This window comes from Macrobrachium nipponense, chromosome 18, assembly GCF_015104395.2.
Source record: "Macrobrachium nipponense isolate FS-2020 chromosome 18, ASM1510439v2, whole genome shotgun sequence".
Lineage (NCBI taxonomy): Eukaryota > Metazoa > Arthropoda > Malacostraca > Decapoda > Palaemonidae > Macrobrachium > Macrobrachium nipponense.
Genome location: NC_087211.1, coordinates 13,908,802 through 13,918,694, shown reverse-complemented (window position 1 = coordinate 13,918,694; position 9,893 = coordinate 13,908,802).

The following is a 9,893-nucleotide window of genomic DNA, read 5'->3' as shown; positions in this document are numbered from 1 at the left end:
GTTTTCTTGGTTGTATGATCCCTGATCTTTTGCCATCCTAATTAGGATCATAGCTCTTCGCCCTCTTATCTTTTTCGTCTTTTGTCAGTTTTACCCTTTTTTGCTGCTTGGCATCTTTGGGTCATTTCCTTGCTTCTTTTCTCGTTGTGGAAAGGGAGTGAATACGCAACCACACACGCTGACCCGATCAAACGTACTTTAGGTTTGTGTGTGTGTGTGTGTGTAAGTATATTGGTATAATTGCACACATTAAGTTATTACAATTCAAATAAACTTTATTTACGTCTTATACTGATAAATCATGTAAAAATATATCCAAATCCAAATCCCCCCACAACTAAACTACAGGAATAAAAACTTTTTCTCGTAATATCAATTAAGATGATTTTAGTTTAAAAATGTATACATACATGCATACTTTTAAGATTTACGCTGCCTTTGCACATAAGTACTTATTATTAGCAAACGTATATCCTAATTTATATAATTAAGGGAAAGGTGGGAGGTCGCCAGCCGGCATATAGACACTGAATACCGGCAATAATGTATTTACTTACTATTTACAATTAAGAAGGCACAACGGATAACATAAATTTTCTGGTTTGTTAACCGTGGCCCTAACCGCTGGCGACATTGAAGCTGCAAAGGGGCTTGTTATGGAGAAATGGAAATGTATCAATATCCGGTTGTTCGTAACCAGATTACGTGGAAGCCTCAGCAAATGTACTCTCGTCCTGAAAGGAAATTTACGACAAGTAAAGACTAGTTAATATCGCACAGATACGCTAATCCACTTAGCAATTTATTTCTTACACTGCATATTTGACTTATACAGATTATTTCTACTAATGGACGTAGCAATAAGTCTTATAGGAATTACACATTTGGCTATGACTGCTAGTTATAAACGGTTAGCACTTAGACATTATGGAGAGAGACTGCGCTCAGGTGAGGGGGAGACGGTCTTAGGCAAGGCCGCCACGAGGGCACGCCGGAGGGCGGGCAGGAGAGGGAGAGGAAAAAACAAAGGATCGGTGGATAGGATTTCTTTCTGTACGGATAGGAGGGAAGGATGGGATGCTAACATGGGGATGGGGGAGGAGGAAGGATAGGTTAGGGTACGATGGTTCTCATACAACAGACACCTACCTTTTAAGGGAGAGACAGTTGCCGCTCGGAAGGGCGGACAGAGGCCAGCACGTCCACTCCTAAGGCTATCAAACAGTGAAGAAGGCCACCACGCCTCGGTTTCCTGCCGCGCGTCCTGCGAAGGTGGGGGTTCACCCCCCCCTGGAGGGTTTTCTACTGGTCAGGCAAACCTTTGTCTCTTTTGCTTTAGGGCCTATACTTGCAGTATGATTCCCCATTTGGGGGGGTGCCAGCTTGGCGCTGCCGTCTTGCGGTGGGCATCTGAAAGTAAGAGACCTCGGGGAGGAGACTGGTCTAGGATAGGTGGTGGGTAGGTGGTGAGACTCCGGCTAGGGGCAGCCCTGCTGCATTCGTTCAAATTCCCGGGGCAGGACCTCTCGAATTGGATGCTAAAATGGCGGAGACCATCACGATTGACAGCCCCCCATTTTAGCAGAGACTTTGTCCTTCAACGGGTCAAGAACTCTGCAAGCAAGGTCTGGAGCCATTCGACTTCTGTGTCCCCACACTAGCAAGCCTCACCACAAATGAACTAATTGCTAAGCTGCATCTAGGGATCAAAATCTCTTAAATAAATTGCCGAGGTTAACTTTAAGTGCCAATTAAAAAAACAAGTGGGCTACAAGGCAGTAACTTGACAACATGGCATGTATTACTAGTTTAACTCAAACATTGACCCAGCACAGGCGACATGCATGAAACAATTTCATTGAGTTTCATATGGAAACCTAAGCAAGGAACAAATAATGGCATGACGCTAACTAAAGCAAAACAAAGCAAATGTCATAAATAAAAAAAAAATATTAAAATAAGAGGACAAATAAAAACAATAAATAAATAAAGAAAAATGGGGCAAGATGGCTCCTCAGTTTGTGAAGCTGGGGAAACCACCAAGGCTCAATACATCCAAAATGACAGAGGTAAATACATGAACAAACAAAATGGGGCCAAGCTGTCCTCATCAGTTCGTGAAGCTGGGGAGGCCACCAAAGCTCAATACAACATTCATACAAACCTACAGTCTAAGTTCTATATATACTGGCATTGTGCATCGGGCACTAATGCCGAGAGAGCACACGGCCATCTTATTGTCCGTGCCCTTGATGTGCTCAACCTTCCAATTGTAGTCCTGGAGGTCCATACACCACCTCATGAGCCTCTTATTCTTGTTACGGACTGAGTGAGGTAGATTAAAGGATTATGGTCCGTCAGGACAGTCAGTGGGAACTTATGGTCAGCATGGTAGGATTCAAAATGTTTAAGGGCTAAAACCATGCCAAAGGTAGCTCCTTCTCGATCGTACTATACCTAACGTCTGAGCTGGGTCAATTTCTTTGAGAAATAGGAGACAGGGTGACGCACCTGGTCCTGGAGGAGGACCGCACCCACCCCTACATCGCTGGCGTTCTACTGCTATTGAGAAAGGCTGAGAGTAATCAGGTGTGCGGAGCACCGGGCGACTCATGAGGACCCTCTTCAGATGGTCGTAGGCCTCCCAACACTCCTCTGTTACAGCGGAACTGGTTATCCCCTTGATAGGTTCAGTGATGGGAGCAGCTACTTGGGAGAAGTTTGGCACATCTCCTAAAGTACTGCACCATCCCCAGGAACCGTTGGGCTTCCTTCTTAGTTTTAGGATGGGGCATATTCTGTTATAGCAAGAATGTTGGAATCCTTTGGCATTATTTTGCCCCTCCTACCTGGTGGCCCAGGTATGTGATCTCAGACACTCCCAAAGTACACTTCTTCAGGTTGATGACCAAATTGGCTTTCTGGAGTGCACCAGCACCTTCTTAGGGTCTGGAGGTGTTGTTCGTCCCACGTTTTGGAGTAGATGACAATGTCGTCTAGGTAGACCACACAATTAGGAATCCCTGCTAGCACCTTGTTCATGAGTTTCTGGAAACAGCTAGGTGCGTTCCGTAGACCAAAAAGGCATCACCCGACACTGGTAAAAGCCCGTCCGTGTAATGAATGCAGTCAGGGGCCGTGACTCCTTGGCCAATGGTACCTGCCAGTAACCCTTCTCTAGGTCTATCTTACTTAGGAATGGGAATTCGCCTAGGCTCTCCAAACAATCCTCGATGCGCGGGACGCGGGTAGGAGGTTCCGGTTTGGTCACTGCATTCAACTTGCGAAAGTCAATGCAGAGTCGGTCTCCTCCCCCCCACCTCCTTTGGCACCAGGACTACAGGGGATGCCCAAGGGCTCTCACTCTCCTCAATGAGACCCAAGTCGAGTTGTAGTTTAACCTGTGCCGCCACCCGTTCCGCCCGCTGGGGTTAAGCCGGTAATAATTTTGCCGAATGGGGCTGGTTCCCTCAAGCAATTCAACTTGTGCTCCAAGAGCTGGGTGCTACCTAGCGTGTCCCGCACGACCTGTGGATGCTGAAGGAGTAATTCCTGATGTCATTTTCTCTTCGCCGTATCTAGTGCAGGAGTGATCAGTTCAAAAATTGGCTAGGACCTCCGAATTACTCTGGGGTGAGGAAACCTGGGTGACTGTCCCCACCATTTCGCCCCTCTGGTGGTAGGGCTTAAGGAGATGATGTGGAGCCACTTAGCCCGCCTAGTGCCGCAAGCACTAGATAGTTTAATGTGCCCTTCTTTTCCAGAATCTTGGTAGGGGTCCATGAACCTTGTGCTTATTAGGCCATCCGCTCTTTCCAGTGCGGAGAACCAGACTTGGTCTGTCTCCCACTTCAAAAACTCCGGTCTTGAGTCTCCCGATCCACCCGACTCTTCATACTACTCTGCGCCACCGTCTCTGAAGCTTTGGCAACATCCCATGCAACCCGTAATTTAGCCTGTATGTCTGGCAGCTCTTCCAGCCGGAGGCCTTGGTGGGGTTTTCCCAAGCCTCGTAGAGTATATCTAGGGGCCACGTGTGGAGTGAGCATATAGCAGCTCAAAGGGACTGTACCGGTGGTTTCTGAACGTGCCTGGCGGAGGGCAAAACAGAGCGTAGGGCAAATTTTCCTCCCAGTCAGGGGAGCCAGTCTCTCCCAACTTGGTCAAGACTGTCTTCAGTGTCTGGTGGGAGCGTTCCACAAGGCCCTGGCTCTCTGGGGTGGTAGGCTGTAGAGGTCGGTGGCGAATGCCATGGCAGGCCATCGCCTCCTTAAACTCCTTTGCCATGAAGTGGGAAAGCCCTTGTCCGACTGAATGGTGGCAGGGAAACCAAAACCTACAAAAGAACTGGGTCAGTCCTCTGACAGCGTGGCTGGGCGTTGGCACTTCGGGTTGGAACGGCTTCCAGGTATCGAGTGAACCAATCAATCATCGTCAGTAGGTAACAATTTCCACGTTTACTCCGTGGCATGGGACCCACATAATCTACCAAGACATCATGGAAGGGAATGCCCGCTGAAGGGATGGGCTGGAGAGGCGCCCTTGGCACTACCTGGTTGGGTTCCCAGCGACCTGGCAGGGCAAACAGGAGGCTACATAAGCCTAACACTCTTGGGCAGGCCTGGCCAGAAGAATGACGCTTGGACTTGCTGGGTAGTGCGCTTCACAACCAAAGTGTCCTCCCAGTCCCTCATGGGCCATGCGCAACACAGCTAATCTAAGGTTACGGGGAAAACAACTACTTGCCGGTGTTTTTAGCACTTCAGCGGGTTCGTGGGACTCGGGTGACTCTGAGGAGCACCTCATCCTTCAACAAGAAGTTCTCCTTAGAGAGGTTCACTATTTCTGCTTCATCCAAATAGGCTGCCTCCCAATAAGGGATTAAGGGTCTCATCCAACTGTTGGTAACGGATGAGCTCGGTCCCGCTCCTTAGGGTGGCTGGGGGTGACGGGAGCCTCACTGGTGCCTCCTGGTCCCTGAGCTGGTGCTTGGTGGAGAGCTATCCACGGAGGTGGTAAGCAGCACAGTAGGGTCTTGTGTACGAGGCTCGGACTCATGGCTGGGAGACGAGGGCTCTTGATCCTCCTCCTTTAGCCAGGTTAATTCTCCCAGGTCAATGCCAGCAAGCCACTTGTCACCTTCTACAGGTGCTATATCCAAAGGTTCGGGGTCAGGCTCAGGCTCAGGCTCAGCTGCTGTCATGCACCTTAAGGGCACACGCTGCACTCCCTCCAGGAGGTCCATACCCAGGAGCAGGTCATAGCCTCACGGCCTAAGTCAATCGTGACTCCAAGCCTGCACTCTTGGCTGAGCTGGGGCATCGTCACTCTCAACACGACGTGGGGAGGTCCCTGGTGACTCTCTCAATCACGGACAGTCATACGTCATCCTGCCGGGACTTGGGCGCCAGCGGGTACCTGGTGCCACAAGATTAGGGAAACATCTGAACCTGGATCCTCGAATGCTCGGACCAAACGTGGAGGGGTACCTCCTTCAAGTGGGGCTACGGTGATCTCCCCTTCTGCAGGCCGCCCCCGCCGATGCGCCTGAGTAGCGATGGAGAGGACAATGGGTTTTGAGCTGAGGTTCGGCTAGGGCACTGCGAGTAGTTCTAGTGTGGCCGTAGACCTTGCAAACCTCACAGTATGCTTTGGCAAAACTCCTTTTTGGCCCTTTACCCTTGTGTTTGGACTGAGGGCTCGTATCCGAAGGGGCAGCCGCTGGTGTTGACTGATTTGTCGGGCAGTCTGCGTCAGTGTGGTTGGATTTGCCACCGAGGTTGCACTTGGCGGAAGAAGATGGTTTTTGCTTGGGCTTAGACTTGCCAGCCAGAGCAGTGGCAGGGGGTGGCGCAGTGCGCTGGGACCCATGAGTTATGCCGGACGAGTTCGTATTCATCGGCATACTCGCAACAAGCCCTAAAGGTTGTTGGCTTCTTCTCGGTAATATAGAGAGAGAGCTCTGGTGGGGCATGCCTATGGAAATCCTCAATTTTGACAAGCTCGTGGAGGTCCTCGATGGTAGTGCACTTCGCAGCCCCAAGCCAGAGGGTATAGAGCCTATCCTTCTGAAAAGCCAGTCAGCCCAAGGTTGCGTGGAGGGCTTAACTTGCCCACGCCACTGACGGCGCCAATGTTCAGGGCTCAGCTTGTAAGCCTCTATCACGGCCTTCCGGACAGCCCCGAAATCTCCTTGTCGATCAACGGGTAAGGCAGAATGAGCAGCCTTCCCTTTTCCCTGCATATGCTTGGCCAGAAGTAGGGCCATCTCCCTGCCACAGCACATGTGGAACACTGACTCCACTCGTGTAGCCACCTTACGGGATCCTTATCGTCCCACTGAGGAATGAGAGTATGGACAGGCAAGGATGGAGAGCCGGGCCCCGGTAGCGGAGTACATTAGGTAGGAGCTTGTGAGGATGGAGCTGGGCTAATTCAATTCAATGGCTTTGTCCTGCTCTTAATTCATGCTCCTGCCGTTCCTTCTCTCTTTCTCTCTCCTCTTGCCTTCGATCCCTGGCTTCGGCCTGGGTTTCTCGGACAAATTCTTGCAATTCTGTTCCATCATACCCGAGCCTCTTTCCAATTCCACTATAGCCTGGATCTCAGTGGTGGGCATTTTGCATTAATTCCTTGAAATGACTACTGGATCACCCTCAACAATAATTTGTAAGGGGGGTGTTGGCCATGCAAGCAATTGCACGGAAGGGAAAGACACTCTGGCCAAAGCAGAAGTCTGGCAGCAGGAAGGATACAGATAAAGCGGTGCAAAGTGGCACCACGACCAATAATTGTACCTGGAAAAGACTACACTGTCGAGGTGCGCAAATGACAGGAATACACAGCAGGAGGTGTACCTGTAAGCTATATGGCACTAAGCCATAAACAGGGTTCACCAAGATGGGTGATCCTGAAAGTTAGCTAGGAAAAATGGGCCTACGGCAGGAATCAAAGCGATGGATGATCCCCTAGGCTAGCTAGAATAATAGACCTACGGCAGGAATCAAAGCGATGGATGATCCCCTAGGCTAGCTAGAATAATAGACCTACGGCAGGAATCAAAGCGATGGATGATCCCCTAGGCTAGCTAGAATAATAGACCTACGGCAGGAATCAAAGCGATGGATGATCCCCTAGGCTAGCTAGAATAATAGACCTACGGCAGGAATCAAAGCGATGGATGATCCCCTAGGCTAGCTATTAAAATTATTTGGGTTTGTAGTTGTGGCTGTCTGTTTAAAAGAGCAATAAAAACTCCAATGGTAAACAAACGTCTAAAAAAACACAACTTTAAATTGCCCCGGGGGGGGGGGGGGGTTAAGCGTAAGTTAAGATTGCGTAGGAACTGCTATTTTGGTTAGCTGGCAATCAATGAAACGCTAATAATTTTGCTTCATAGAGATGATTATCCCCAATAACTAATCCCTTCACTAAATAAATGAATTATGTCTCCCAATAGTTAGAAAGATCCACACATTATAATGATATGAAACTTAACCTGAACGATCTAGCACACCGCACAGGAATTATTCCTTTCCCAACCATTTACCAAACATGTCTATCACACTTAAGTGAGAAAGAGAAAAAAAAAAATTACAAGTACAAAGCATATACCGTTATTTACCTCTCCTTACTCTAAAAAAGTTTGCCCTATTAACATAAACACGTAAAGTCGGAGCTCGAAAGAGAAACACAAACAAACAAACAAAACACCCGTGTCTCCGCTCGGGGTTACGTTTACGTGTGTGTGGGGCTAGACTTTCCCAGGTTTACCCTCTGTTTTACAAACTGTGCAAAACTAAGTCCCGTAAAAGAAAAAAAAAATCTTAAATCATAATTACTTTGAAATCCCACAATATATTTACATTAAATACAATAAGAACAACCTAACACGACGATTTCCGTTACTATTTATGAACGATATTGTAACTCGTTATGGAAAGTCGTTTAAACACGTGACGGTTGGCTGCCCTGCGAGCTAGCAGCGTGCGTGCACACACACATACACTTTCCGCGGGATTTTAAACGGACACTATTCACAACCAACGCACTCACTTTACACTGGAGGATGTCAAAAATGAACGTTTAACACAGTGATCGTTTTGCGTTATGATTACGAACGTTAGCGGGAATTTATTCCTATCTGCCCTGTTTATTATTATGCAAATTCCTTGTTAACACTTACGAGAGATTTTAACGAAATATTAAAGTTTCTTGGCTGTTTGCTTCCACGATTCCAACTCCAGTTATAATATAATTTACTCAAAATGAAGTTAAGGTTCGTCTCAGTCACCAAAGATAGAAAGGGGAATATTTACTTTAAAACAAAGGTATTAACCAACTATCTTAGCGAATCTTGGCTTCGGTCGCCAGTTTTAAGATTTTACGCTGCCTTTGCACATAAGTACTTATTATTAGCAAACGTATATCCTAATTTATATAATTAAGGGAAGTGGGAGGTCGCCAGCCGGCATATAGACACTGAATACCGGCAATAATGTATTTACTTCTATTTACAATTAAGAAGGCACAACGGATACATAAATTTTCTGGTTAACCGTGGCTAACCGCTGGAGCTTGAAGCTGCAAGGGGCTTGTTATGGAGTGGAATGTGTACAATATCCGGTTCGTAACCAGATTACGTGGAAGCTCAGCAAATGTACTCTCGTCCCTGAAAGGGAAATTTACGACAATTAAAGACTAGTTAATATGCACAGATACGCTAATCCACTTAGCAATTTCTTACACTGCACTATTTGACTTATACAGATTATTTCTACTAATGGACGTAGCAATAAGTCTTATAGGAATTACACATTTGGCTATGACTGCTAGTTATAAACGGTTAGCACTTAGACATTATGGAGAGAGACTGCGCTCAGGTGAGGGGAGACGGTCTTAGGCAAGGCCGCCACGAGGGCACGCCGGAGGGCAGGAGAGGGAGAGGAAACAAAGGATCGGTGGATAGGATTTCTTTCTGTACGGATAGGAGGGAAGGATGGGATGCTATCATGGGGAAGGAAGGAGGAATATTGGTTAGGGTACGAGGTTCTCATACAACAGACACCTACTTTTAAGGGAGAGACAGTTGCCGCTCGGAAGGGCGGACAGAGGCCAGCACGTCCACCTCCTAAGGCTATCAAACAGTGAAGAAGGCCACCCACGCCTCGGTTTCCTGCCGCGCGTCCTGCGAAGGTGGGGGTTCACCCCCCCCTGGAGGGTTTTCTACTGGTCAGGAACCTTTTGTCTCTTTTGCTTTAGGCCTATACTTGCAGTATGATTCCCCACCATTTGGGGGGTGCCAGCTTGGCGCTGCCGTCTTGCGGTGGCATCTGAAAGTAAGAGACCTCGGGGAGGAGAACTGGTCTAGGATAGGTGGGTAGGTGGTGAGACTCCGGCTAGGGGCAGCCCTGCTGCATTCGTTCAAATTCCCGGGGCAGGACCTCTCGAATTGGATGCTAAAATGGCGGAGACCATCACGATTGACAATACACAAACACATATATATATGTATTGGTTAGACAATCCAGGGTGTTTTCTCTCGCCCTCCCTAAAAAGAAGGGAAAAGAAGCAAGATAATTAGGAATATGGAAAGTTAGACCTGTTAAGTGATCCAGCTAATTGGAGGTTTTGGTGGGGTCAGTGCTTGACGTCAACTGGATTAAGAGGATCTGGTCTTTGAGAGTCGATTCAGCGGAAAATCGACTATGAATAATAAATAATATATAACCTATTGCTGTGAGCAGACTGCAAGGCAGCCTCCCAAAACAAACAACTGAAGCCTGATGAGAGAGAGAGAGAGAGAGAGAGAGAGAGAGAGAGAGAGAGAGAGCGAGAGAGAGAGAGAGAGAGAGAGCCTGACTGTGATGAGCAGGTAAATTGTAATTGAATTG